Source organism: Oncorhynchus masou, chromosome 9 (assembly GCF_036934945.1).
Source record: "Oncorhynchus masou masou isolate Uvic2021 chromosome 9, UVic_Omas_1.1, whole genome shotgun sequence".
NCBI classification, from domain to species: Eukaryota; Metazoa; Chordata; class Actinopteri; order Salmoniformes; family Salmonidae; genus Oncorhynchus; species Oncorhynchus masou.
In genome coordinates this window covers 36,666,201-36,680,752 of record NC_088220.1, presented here as the reverse complement: position 1 = coordinate 36,680,752, position 14,552 = coordinate 36,666,201, and the positions used below count along the sequence as shown (strand labels likewise).

Here is a 14,552-nt window from a genome sequence, read left to right as displayed (position 1 = left end):
CCAAACTATAACCCCACCGCCACCATGGGGCACTCTGTTGACATTAGTCAACCGCTTGCCCACACGACGCTATACATGCGGTTGTGAGGCCGGTTGGACATGCTGCCAAATTCTCTAAAAACAACAGAGGCAGTTTATGGTAGAGAAATTAACATTACATTCTGGCAACAGCTGTGGTGGACATTCCTGCAGTCAGCATGCCAATTGCACGCTCCTTCAAAACTTGAGGCATCTGTGGTTTGACAAAACTGCAGATTTTTGTGGATTTTTGTCCCCAGTACAAGGTGCACCTGTGTAATGATCATGCTGTTTCATCAGCTTCTTGACATGCCACACCTGTCAGGTGGATTAATTATCTTGGCAAAGGAGAGACGTTCACAAACAGGGATGTAAACAAATTTGTGCCCAAAATTGAAGAGAAATAAGCTTTTTGTGCATATGGAACATTTCTGGGATCTTATTTCAGATCATGGGACCAACACTTGTTGCATTTATATATATATAATAACTTTAGCAGGTACTAGTAATATACAAAAAATATATATATAACTAAAGTTATTAATTACAGTGACCAGTGACAATAAAAGTAACACGCATCATCTTACAGATCCACTTGATGGCAGAGTGCTTGACTCTTGGGTCACAATGCACAAGATCCCTAGTTCACATCTCAGTGGTTTTATTTTTGTAACATAACCCTCCCTGCAGAAGAAGATCAAATAAGAAAAATGTATCTACTACTTGCCATGTGGAGTTCGTTTTATTGGACTAAAAACATGCAAATGAAAGCATGCTCAATGAGAAGCAGCAAACACTCCTCAAACCAAAGCTGCATTTAACACCATAGTACCCCCCAAACTTGTCATTAAGCTCGAGACCCTGGGTCTCGACCCCGCCCTGTGCAACTGGGTCCTGGACTTTCTGACCGGCTGCCCCCAGGTGGTGAGGGTAGGAAACATCTCCACCCCGCTGATCCTCAACACTGGGGCCCCACAAGGGTGCGTTCTCAGCCCTCTCCTGTACTCCCTGTTCATCCATGACTGCGTTGCCATGCACGCCTCCAACTCAATCATCAAGTTTGCAGACGACACTACAGTGGTCGGCTTGATTATCTACAGGGAGGAGGTGAGGGCCCTCGGAGTGTGGTGTCAGGAAAATAACCTCTCACTCAATGTCAACAAAACAAAGGAGATGATCGTGGACTTCAGGAAACAGCAGAGGGAACACCCCCCATCTACATCGACGGGACAATAGTGGAGAAGGTGGAAGGTTTTAATTTCCTCGGCGTACACATCGGGGACAAACTGAAATGGTCCACCCACACAGACAGCGTGGTGAAGAAGGCTGAAGAAATGTGGCTTGTCACCAAAAACACTCACAAACGTTTACAGATGCCCAATCGAGAGCATCCTGACGGGCTGTATCACCGCCTGGTACGGCAACTGCTCCGCCCACAACCGTAAGGCTCTCTAGAGGGTAGTAAGGTCTGCACAACGCATCACCGGGGGCAAACTACCTGCCCTCCAGGACACCTACACCACCATATGTCACAGGAAGGCCAAAAAGATCATCAAGGACAACAACCACCCGAGCCACTGACTGTTCACCCTGCTATCATCCAGAAGGCGAGGTCAGTACAGGTGCATCAAAGCTGGGGCCGAGAGACAGAAGCTGTTTTTCAATCTCAAGGCCATCAGACTGTTAAACAGCCATCACTAACATTGAGTGGCTGCTGCCAACATAGTGACTCAAATCTCTAGCAACTTTAATAATAAAAAATTGGATGTAATAAATGTATCACTAGTCACTTTAAACAATGCCACTTTATATGTTTACATACCCTACATTACTCTTCTCATATGTATAAACTGTACTCTATACCATCTACTGCATCTTGCCTATGCCGCACGGCCATCGCTCATCCATATATTTTTGTACATATTCTTATTAATTCCTTTACATTTGTGTGTATGAGGTAGTTGTTGTGAAATTGTTAGATATTACTGCACGGTCAGAACTAGAAGCACACACATTTTGCTACACTCGCATTAACATCTGCTAACCATATATGTTACCAATGAAATGTGATTTGATTTGAGAAGGGGTTGTAAGTGGCACCATCAGTGCCCGGCCCTCTAGTGGAGCAGAACTCTAACTGCACAGAACAGTACACAAAGGGTTCCATCTCTATTGTATTTCCTTGATTCCTCAAGCCCTCCCTCCCTCGTCTCATTCTCAAAGCACAATGGAGCAGAAGATCTTCCCCACCAATGCGTTTTGAGGAGACGGCAAGGAGAGAGGAATCAAAGAAATACAAGTATAATTAAGATTCAACCAAATTGTTACAACCGACACACTGGATCCACTGGGAGAGAGAGAAACAGAACAAATGACATAACATATCTTGTTTTATTATTTACAAGCGTTCATTGATGTATTGCACCTTGCACTTAAAGTCTGTTTGAGGGAGTAATCTGTACATGTCGTCATATATTTCTGTTGGCAATGAGATCTACATTATAACTTTTTGGGGGTTAAAATTATGTATGGGACATTTTTAAAAGTTATTTTGCTGTTTTAAAGTCTATTTGTTGAACAAAAACTTGCTTCAATAAATAAGGATACTGATATTCTACTTGTCTTTCCTCTTCAGAACACTGAGGAAGACATCTTTTGGGACACTTGCACGTGCCAACATACCGCATCTTCTTTTTACACTCTGCCTGGTTCTTCAGGAGCGTCATCTTTCTGGTTATCATCTCTGTGCTAAAAGAGGGTAAGAGACAAGGATCAGCTACCACACTAGACATCGTACACACCCACGTTCTAAATGAATTAGCAAAAGTTTCCTTACACATTTTGCATGCACATTTTTCTCGTAATCCTGCGAGAGAGAGCGAGGGTGTCACGCAATCTCAAAAGCTACTAACTTGGTCCTATGAGTCTTATTTCAGGGTCATTATGAAAATGTTCACTTACGTCTCCCTTTGCTGCCGATGGCTGTTTGTACTGTGATCTCAAACATTAGTCCGGTTCTGGCGTCATGCAGGTGCTCGCACATGGCATTGCCTGCACTGTACGCCCAATCTCTCTACGTAGGAAAACACAACAGAAGACACCCAAGGGTCACATCATTACAGTACTCAAATAGATTGTAGTATTAATGGCCATTTGAAATATTCAGACATTGGGCCAAATAGTAATTTGAGAAGCAGACGCTCATTCAACAGTTAAATCATACCATAATGTAAATGGGAGATATGCAATAAAGTTTGAGTTAGGATTCAGTCATTGTCTGAGCACTAATTATCAAAGTCTTGCTTGTGAACAACAGGGGTGAGTTCCTCCACAGGTTTCCTGTCGAGCAGAATATCCATCTTGATCACATTGGCTGCCCGATACCCTGTATCCTCATACTCCCAACTGTTGAGAAAATTAACAATATACAATGTCTCAATTTGTTAAACTGGTTTTGCAAAGTGACAAATCCAACCCCTTTTATTAAATTTCTTGATTACACAGTGATCATTCAAACAAATAATTAGCAACATCTGAAAGCCAGGCTGGTTTACCAAGCATATTCTCATGATTTTCCCGGTGTAGTCGTCAGGGGCGAAGATGGTCCCCATCACCATGGGATCCAGATACTCTGTCACTACAGATCTGTCTGAGAACTGGGCTGGGTTCACTAATGCAGATCTTCTCCTTCCCATGCTCCTTCAACACAATAGGAGAGTTATAAACTTTGATCACTGTTACCAAACAAGGGCTACCATATTTTAGGTTCACATGACAGTATTCAGATCTGTTGACTTTCTCCACATTTTGTTACGTTTTAGCCTTATTCTAAAATGGATTAAATAAAACATGTCCTATAAAATCTACACACAATACACCATAATGACAAAGGGAAAAGTTAAAAAAAATTTTTTTTGAAACATTAAACAGAAATATTCAGACCCTTTGCTATGAGACTTGAAATTGAGATCAGGTGCATCCTGTTTCTATTGATCATCCTTGAGCTGTTTCTACAACTTGATTGGAATCCACCTGTGGTAAATTATATTAATTGGACATGATTTGGAAAGGCACACACCTGTCTATATAAGGTCCCACAGTTTACAGTGCATGTCAGAGCAAAAAACCAAGCCATGAGGTCGAAATAATTGTCTGTGGCGCTCCGAGACAGGATTGTGTCGAGGCACATATCTGGGAAAGGGTACCAAAAAATGTCTGCAGCATTGAAGGTCCCCAAGATCACAGTAATCACATCATTCTTAAATGGATTAAGTTTGGAACCACCAAGACTCTTCCTTGAGCCACCCACCCTGCCAAATGGAGCAATCGTGGTAGAACGGCCTTGGTCAGGAATGTGACGAAGAACCCGATGGTCACTCTGACAGAGCTACAGAGTTCCTCTGCGGAGATGAGAGAACCTTCCAGAATGACAACCATCTCTGCAGCACTCTACCAATCAGGCCTTTATGGTAGAGTGGCCAGACAGAAGCCACTCCTCAGTAAAAGGCACAACAGCCCGCTTGGAGTTTTGCCAAAAGGTACCTAATGACTCTCAGACCATGAGAAATGCAATTCTCTTGTCTGAAGAAACCAAGATTGAACACTTTGGCCTGAATGCCAAGCGTCACGTCTGGAGAAAACCTGGCACCATCCCTACAGTGAAGCATGGTGGTGGCAGCATCATGCTGTGGGGAAGTTTTTCAGCGACAGGGACTGGGTGACTAGTTAGGATTGAGGGGAAAGATGAACGAAGAAAAGTGCAGAGATCCTTGATGAAAACCTGCTCAGGACCTCCGACTGGGGCGAAGGTTCAGCTTCCAAAACATTCTAAAAACCTGTTTTTGCTTTGTCATTATGTGGTATTGTGTGTAGATTGAAAACAATGTAATCCATTTACGAATAAGGTTGTACCTAACAAAAAAGTGGAAAAGGTCAAGGGGTTTTACAATAATCTTTAAGGATGCCATTAATTGTGAAACCTTGATTTTGGTTCAATTTATTTTGTATTAAATGATTGAATGATTTTGTTTGGTTCCATTGAAACATTAATAAAGTACAGTGCTTCTCACATGTTGGTATTTTGAGGTTCTCTATAATTATATTTTTAATATTTTTTGAAGTATTGTTTGTGCATTGCCAGTCAGGGGTGCCAGTAATTTTGGAGCCCACTGTATATATGTGCATTTACTTTGCTGGGATATCATCAAGTAAACTTTTCCCAGCAATAGATGTGCATGTAATTTGAAGCCCTCTGTAGAGGGTGGTGCTGTGTATTACCTTAATGAGCTTGGCGCAGGACAGGACAGCCTCGTAGGCATGGTGGGGACTGTCACTTTGACAGAGGAGTTGTACTCCTTCTCCAAGCGCTGGTGAAACAACTCTATGTGGAGCAGGCCCAGGAAGCCTAGCCTGCGGAAGGAAGTAAGGAAGGAAAGAAAGACCAAGGGAAAGAAAGTAAGTAAGGAGAGAGCGAGTATGATTTAGGAGTGCATGATCACGGCTGAAATTGGTATCCCTCAAAAAGAAAAACGAATGAAAAACACAAGTATCCTGTCAAGGTCAACCCTTCACCACTTGCATAGCTTTGAGTAGTGGATGAGAGATGAGATGATAATTTAGTTGGTACTGCTCCCGGTGCCCAGACTGCTGTCCTGCACATCAAACTGCAGTTTCTCCACAGCACTGCGGAGGGCGCTGTAGTCCGACTGGTCAATAGGATACATCCTTGGAGAGAGAGACCCAGAAGCACATTCGCGTCAGAATGCAGACACCTTCTACTACTGTACATGTTTGTTTATAAAAAAAACGCCTATTGACGCTGTGTAAATGTTTTGTTTCAATTATTATTATTATGTCGATTTTTCAAGGTTGCTGCAGCTATGGGGGGGTATTCCTGGTGGTTATGGCACCTATCAAAACCAAGCGATGAGGTGAGCCATATCATACAATACAACTAAACGCATGAGTATCTGTGTGATCCATGAGTATGGATATGGTAATGCACACGAGACCTGTAATTTCCAGAAGCCTGTCAGCCAAGGTGCTCTTCCTATGGTCAATGTGAGCAATGATGCAGACATTTATGATCCTCTCCACTGGGAACGTTGACATATCTATGACATAACAAAGTTAGTGTAGTTACAATGACGGACAAGACTTTATAAAAGAATGGACACTGCATGCACGCTGTCAGTTTGCAATGTGGAGTTCCTTACTTTGTCAGTCTGTCCTGAGCATATTGGTGGTGGTGTGTGTGCAGAAAACAGGTGCCTGAACAGGTTGCCTGAACACAACGATGAATTGCAGAGAATTCTACTTTGGTCAGAAATTAGTGTTTGAATCAGGAACGTTTCCTCTCACCACCTCTAAAAGCCAGAAGGTTGAATAAAATAATATTTGAATGCACTTTACCGGTTGTTAGTGTGGTTGGTCCTTTTGGCGGTAGGAATGTAAGACAATATATATCCACAGGAAAGTATAATTACATCACATTTTAAAAGCAATGTTTGTGCATTCCTCTGCGCACAAGTAAAAAATTACTTGCAGGAGACATACATACTTGCCCAGTTCGTGATTACATGGATCTGCGTATTCTTCAGGGGATATAAATCTAAATGCATTAAAAGTGCATTGACAAGGTAATGTAATTATAATTTCCTGTGGATATATTGTCTCACATTTCTAAAGCCAAAAGAACCAACAGCACGGACAACCAGTAAAGTACATCAAAATATAATCGTATTCAACATTCTGGCTTATAGAGGTCGTGAGAGTAAACTTTCCTGATTCAAACTCGAGCTTCTGCCCCTAACGCCGGGTTTCTAAGCAAAATACATCGGTGTCTAATGCCAGTGCAAACTGTGTTACAGTTATGGCTCCTACATCTTGTTTGATTAAAGTCCCAAAATATGCGTTCTACACCCTTCAGGATGTATTAAAGACAGTTAGTTGCATGTTAGTTACTGCTAGCTAATACATTTGTTACAAAGCTTCAGTGCATTGACATTTAACTAGCCAATTTAACGCTGCAGACCTGGTTAAATCGTGTCAACCTTAGCTACATTTCTTTACATTTCAATCACAATGTGGGAATTCTAAGCGGTGTGATGAAACATCCGATTTAAATAACTGTGCCTAAAGGTGATTTTCACCTAACAAAAAAAAACATTCACAGTAGACAGTCAGGGCACAACAAAGTTGGGGTTTAAGGTTACTAATAGTGCATCATGGGAAATGTAGTTTTGCACCTGTTGCTCTTAAAGGGGCCCTATGGTGGTTCCAGAAGTGATTTTCAATATTGCAAAAAAATGATTTGTGCTTTTACTAAGACAAAATTATAAAGAGCAGAAACAGCTTGAGTGGGATAGCACAGGAATAGGAACAATTTAGTTACACTCGCTAACACACTAGATAACCTCGATTGTTTTATGTTATACCAACTGAGTCAGGGTCAGAATAAAATCTGCCCCCATTTCAGGAAGATGGCTTCATCCTTGTTGAAGAGCAAGAATTCCTTGTGGCTTTTCCGACTCTTTCAGGTTAGAGTTATGTCTCCACTGACCTGGATAAAGCCCCCAGCCTAAATTTCCACAGGACTATTTCTAAAATGGCCATAAAGCCAGATAGGCGACTGGCACGTCTTGTGAAAACTGACAGTGTACCTTTCTTGTGTAGGGCCCACACATCTGACAGTTCCAATTATCCTCTGGGATGAGTTTGACACCTAATCAAAGCCTTAGAAAAACATCGAAATGCAACCCAGAAAAGGGGAGACGGATGATTTGTCAACAGAAAATGGGGTATTTGTTGCTAATTTTTGTAACCAGTAGTGAACCTTGGTAGGAGCAGTCTATTATTGAGTTTCCGGGTGATTACAGATGTTCAAATGTGGTCATATACAGTATTGTGTAGCAGGCTATACTATGAATGGTGCTGTTTCTAGTCTATTCCATTATTTCCCACATGGTGGCCCCCTGCACAGATGACAAGAATAGGAGGGTGGAAAAATCATTGCCATGGCAACATAAGACAGCAGCCCACGCATACTGAGTAGGTCCCCAGAATAATGTTCAGATAAGAAATCAAATAAAATATCTTTCCACCGCCTTCATCTCTGACCAACATCCAATGAAACCACTTGAAGGCAGCGAGTGTGTGCATGTGAATATGTGCGTGTGCCTCTTTCTCACGATGACAACTCTATTACGAGTCTCCTTCCTTGTCAAGTGTGGATATATTAAGGCCAGTTGTACACAGTTTTTCTTGGTATTCTTCCAATATGAAAATGCTAAGCTTTTTCATAACCAGTTCATATCCAACTCGTTAATTGTAATAATCAATTAGCTCAATGGGTTGCAGATGGATCCAGGTTTTTCAGTGCCAGCACGCTCATTACGATTTAGATTAATTTGATAAAATAACAAAATTATGATTTAGACTACCTATCACAAGTGAATTATTCTACATTTATTAATTCTCCATGCTATATGAGTGGACTCATTTTAATTTGTTGGCCAACTGCCCAATGACTCAGGCAAGACACTGAGGTAACAATCTTATTTTACAAAGTTGGATTCAAACAAAGGTTCTGATCTCTAATGCAGTACCACCGTCCAGAAAGGACTGGGGGGGAAATGTGGTTGATTTACAGTACCAGTCAAAAGTTTTGACTCACCTTCTCATTCAAGGGTTTTCTTTATTTTTACTATTTTCTACATTGTAGAATAACAGTGAAGTCATCAACACTATGAAACAACACATATGGAATCATGCAGTAACCAAAAAAGTGTTAAACAAATCAAAATATATTTTAGATTCTTCAAAGTAGCCACCCTTTGCCTTGATGACAGCTTTGCACACACTTGGCATTCTCTCATCCAACTTCATGAGGAATACTTTTCCAACAGTCTTGAAGGAGTTCCCACATATGCTGAGCACCTGTTCGCTGCTTTTCTTTCACTCTGCGGTTCAACTCATTCACAACCATCTCAATTGGGTTGAGGTCAGGTGTTTGTAGAGGCCAGGTCATCTGATGCAGCACTCCATCACTCTCCTTCTTGGTCAAATAGCCCTTACACAGCCTGGAGGTGTTTTGGGGTCATTGTCCTATTGAAAAACAAATATTCCAACTAAGCGCAAACCAGATGAGATGGAGTATCACTGCAGAATGCTGTGATAGCCATGCTGATTAAGGGTGCCTTGAATTCTAAATAAATCACTGACATTGTCACCAGTAAAACACCATCACACCTTCATGATGGGAACCACACATGCGGAGATCATCCGTTCACCTACTCTGCTTCTCACAAAGACAGAGGTTGGAACCAAAAAGCCCTTTAGTAGTGGTTTGCTTGCAGCAATTTGACCATGAAGGCCAGATTCACGCAGTGTCCTCGGAACAGTTGATGTTGAGATGTGTCTGTTACTTAAACTCTGTGAAGCATTTATTTGGCCTGCAATCTGAGGTGCAGTTAACTCTGATGAACTTGTCCTCTGTAGCAAAGGTAACTCTGGGTTTTTCTTTCCTGTGGCGGTCCTCATGAGAGCCAGTTACATCATAGCGATTGATGGTTTTGGCGACTGCACTTGAATGTTCCGTATTGACTGACCTTCAGGCCTTAAAGTAATCATGGACTGTTGTTTCTCTTTGCTTATTTGAGCTGTTCTTGCCATAATATGAACTTGGTCTTTTACCAAATAGGGCTATTTTCTATATTATCTTACATTTTATTGTCAACAAATGACGTGCCCATGTCTTTAGAAAGATGCATTAGCCATAGATGAAAAGACCACATACGACTAAAACTCTCAGTGCCACAACAGCGAGGAGATGGGATTGGTCCTAAGATATTGGCAGGTAGCCTAGTGGTTAGAGTGGTGAGCCAGTAACCAAAAGGTTGCTGGATCAAATTCCCAAGCTGACAAGGTAAAAATGTGTCATTCTGCCCCTTAACCCACTGTTCCCCAGTAGGCTGTCATTGTAAATAAGTATTCGTTCTTAACTGACTTGCCTAGTTAAATAAAGGTTAAATGTAAAAAATAAAATAAAATTCCCGCAAGGCTGTGAGCTGTTTCCAAGCAATAAGAAGTTGTTTCTGAGTCTCACAGATTTAACTCCCATAATGTAATTTGAACCAACGTGCAACACAACTGTTGACAGGTCGGGAATCTGCTTTTTGACTACGGGTCAAATTCCAATTAAGTCGGTGACTTTAGCACCTGGAAAACAAAGTGTGCGTGTATCTTGGATTGACACTTGCTTTATCATTGAGCTCCCGATTAAAATGGTAGCTAGCCATTTACCGTTATTGTTTCCTTTTGAAGCCTTTAGCATAGCTCCATTTTTATTCTTGGTTTTTCCAACTCAAATCTGTAAGTGATTTCTGTATTGAAATCAAAGTCATGCTGAAGTTCACGAATGGCCTGCTGCACTGAGGTGGCACAGGAATACAAAACTGTGTCATTTGCGTAGAGATGAATGTTACAAGTATTAACAGTGTTTCCTATGTCATTAATATACAAGGTGAACAATAATGGACCCATAATCGAATCCTGAGGAACACCTTTTTGAATCTCAAGAAATTCAGATTTAACCCCATCTGTCAAGATGGCCTAAGTTCTGTCGAGAATATAATTCTGAAACTATAAACAGACTGTATATCCCAGGCCTATTCTTGATAACTTGATAATCAACAGTGTCAAACACCTTTTGACAGGTCAATAAACATGGCAGCACAGCTCTTTTTAGCATCCAAGGCAATGACAAAATCAATACCTTTGAGCTGTTCTTGCCATAATATGGACTTGGTATTAAATGCGATCAACTGATTAATCACGTAACTAATTAACTAGGAAGTCGGGGCACCAAGGAAAAATATTCAGATTACAAAGTTATAATTTCTTAAAATAACTTTCAGATATTTTATCTGATCAATTAGTCTTCGAATGAATGAATGATTTACTTTGCCTCACGTTATTCTCATTCCAAACGTCGTAAATTGTTGGTTATCTGCACGAACCCAGTCTTCACTATGAGTCATCCATACATCAATTGTCTTAAATAATTTATTTATTACTAACTAAGTAATTCACAGAAATGCATAAACAAACAAACAAAGGTAAATGTAATGATGGGAGGATGTGCCCTAGTGGGCTAAACCGGCATGGCGGCTTGTTAGACAAAGGAGAAGTGGGGGTCAACTAAGAAGTCACTACAGAGTTGATAATTATAACAATTGAAATGCTAATCCTATACACATGAACGCTCACTCATTCGGGAACAATTGCAATCAATATATATATTTACACTCAGTGTGTCGTCTTGATCGCTGGTGAAAAGTCTTTCTTTTGTAGAATTGTCCGTTTCTCTCCCTCTCTCTCTCTGTCTTGGTTAGAGGGGATAGTTCAAAGTGACATTCGTTATAGAATGCATGTTTCGGCGGTTGTCGTTCTTCGCGTTCAATGATACCGAATTCCTAGCTGCAGACTTGTAATTAATTTCAAAGACTTGTTCTCATTCTGTACGTATCGATAGTCTAAGAGTTTAACCACATGGTATGGTTAAACGATTCAGCAATCTTTTACATCTCGTAATTGAGGTAAGCTCGGTCTGGTGATAATTTCTAAAAGTTAGGTTTTATTCAGAATGGCAGAAAAGGGCAGTCCCAGGATGTCTGACCCTAACTGGGCTCTGGGTCCTCTGATTTAGTTCAAATCCAATTACCTTTTTGAGTTTTCCTTCATTAAACAGTCCAAAATCACATTGTAAAATTGTGTAAACAGTATCATACTCACTCATTCATCTTATACAGTAATTAGATGTAAACCTTATATCTGGTGCTATTATATAAACAGCGTTATGGTAATGTGGCCACACTGTCTCCCATGAACTAACTGGTTGTCCGTCCCTAATCCAGTCCGGTCCCGGGTCCTGGAATGGGCTCATTCCTCCAGGCTTACCTGTCCTCCATGTTCCCGTCGAACCCTGGCCTTCTGACACCCTGATCTGTTTCATCTGTCCTTTCTGGTGGCCCACAATGGTTCCTGACGCATCTGACTTTGTCGCCGCATGCACCGTTTGTGCTCAGAATAAGACTCCGCAGCGAGCCCCTTCCGGCCTTCCCTCATTGTCCCTGGTCCCATATCTCTCTGGACTTTGTCACTGGGTTCCCTCCGTCTGATGGCAACATCTTCATTCTGACGGTAGTGGATCAGTTTTCCAAGGAAGCCCATTTCGTCCCTTCTCCCCTAACTACCCTCTGCCAAAGAGACGGCCCAGCTCATGGTGCAGCACGTCTTCAGGATCCACGGACTCCCGGTGGACATGGTCTCCGACCGGGGTCCTCAGTTCTCATCTCAGTTCTGGAAGACGTTCTGCACCCTTATTGGGTCGTCGACCAGCCTGTCCTCTGGATTCCACCCCCAACCCTTTGGCCAGTCAGAGCGGGCAAACCAAGACCTGGAAACAACCTTAAGATTCCTCGTCTCGACCAACCCCACTACCTGGAGCCAACAACTAGTTTGGGTGGAGTACACCCGGAATACTCTTCCCTGTTCGGCCACGGGACTCTCCCCTTTTGAGGTATCAGCCTCCGCTCTTCCCAGAACAAGAGCAGAAAGTCAACACACCCTCGGCCCAGATGTTCATTACATTTACATTACATTTAAGTCATTTAGCAGACGCTCTTATCCAGAGCGACTTACAAATTGGTGAATTCACCTTCTGACATCCAGTGGAACAGCCACTTTACAATAGTGCATCGTTCATCTGCCGCTGTTGGCGTACCTGGAGAAGAGCCCGGGCGGCGCTTCTCAAGACCAACTCCAGGTATCGTCGACAAGCAAATTGGCTCTGGTCTCCAGCTCCTCGCTATCACATTGGGCAGAGGGTATGGCTATCCACACGCGACCTGCCCCTTCGGGTGGAGTCCCACAAACTTTCTCCCCATTTCATTGTCCCTTTCCCCATCTTTAGAGTCCTTAGTTCCACTGCTGTTCGTCTTTTGTTACCCCATACTCTCCGTATTCAACCTACGTTCCATGTATCTAGGATTAAGTCCATGTCTCACAGCCCTTTGTCTTATGTTTCCAGGCCTATCCCTCCGCCCTTTGTCATCGATGGCCAACCGGCGTACACGGTGAGATGCCTCCTGAGTGTTCGGCCACAGGGCAGGGGTTTCCAGTACCTGGTTAACTGGGAGGGTTATGGCCCAGAGGAGAGGTGCTGGGTCCCCGCTAGAGTTATCCCGGACCCAGCCCGACTTCCGACACCGGCACCCCGGTCAGCCAGCTATGCGCCCGTGTAGGACGCCAGGTGGCGCCCCTGACATCCTGATCTGTTTCACCTGTCCTTGTGCTTGTCTCCACCCCCTCCAGGTGTCACCCATCTTCCCTATTATCTCCTGGGTATTTAAACGTGTGTTTTCTGTCTGTCTGACAGTTTGTCTTGTATGTTCCAAGTCAACCAGTGTGTTTTTTCCCGTGCTCCTGCCTTTTCTATTCTCTTCTGCTAGTGCTCCCGGTTTTGACCCTTGCCTGTTTTCTGGAATCTGTACCCACCTGCCTGACCAGTCTGCCTGCCCTGACCTTGAGCCTGCCTGACACACAGTCCCCCTGGACTCTGAACTGGTTTTGACCTTTTGCCTGTCCACGACCATTACACCAGATATAACAGACTGACCCTTTCCCCCCGACACTGTCCGACAATAACCCCAGACAGGGCCAACCCAGGCAGGATATAACACCACCCACTTTGTCAAAGCACAGCCCCCACACCACTAGAGGGATATCAACAGACTTACTACCCTGAGACGAGGCTGAGTATATTCCACAAATATCTCCTCCACCGTACAAGCCTGAGGGGGTGTAACGGCTGTTGGTAGGAGTGGACCAAAGTGCAGCGTGGTACGTGTTCATCTTATTTATTTAAACGGAATACTAATTAACAAAAACAACAAGAGAATAAATTAAACCGAAACAGTTCTGTCTGGTGCAGACACAAAAACAGAAAACAACTACCCACAAAACCCACGTGGGAAAAAGCTACCTAAGTATGGTTCTCAATTGGAGACAACTATAGACAGCTGCTTGAGGGTTGAGGGCCACACCCGGGCCACACCCGGCCAAACAAAAAAGAAATACAAAACATAGAAAATTAACATAGAATGCCCACCCTAGTCACAGGGGGTGCAAAACCAGAAAGGAAGATCACGTCTGTGGCTTAACCCACTCAAGTGACATACCACTCCTAGGGACGGCATGGAAGAGCATTAATAAGCCAGTAACTCAGCCCGCGTATTAGGGTCAGAGTTAGAGAATCGCAGTGGAGAGAGGGGAGCCGGCCAGGCAGAGACAGCAAGAGAAGTTTGTCGCTCCAGTGCCTTGCCATTCACCTTCACACCCCTGGACCAGACTACACTAAATCATATGACCTGATGAAGAGATGAGTCTTCAGTAAAGACTTAAAGGTTGAGATATAGTCTGCATATCTCACATGGATAAGCAGATCATTCCATAAAAATTGAGCTCTATAGGAG

The 14,552-nt window shown here is 42.8% G+C and overlaps 1 pseudogene; it reads right to left on the bottom strand.

Moving 5' to 3' along the window:
* Positions 1 to 47: 47 nt before the first annotated feature.
* On the bottom strand, positions 48 to 12,249 carry LOC135544998 (translation factor GUF1, mitochondrial-like; annotated as a pseudogene).
* Between the last annotated feature and the right edge of the window lie 2,303 nt (positions 12,250 to 14,552).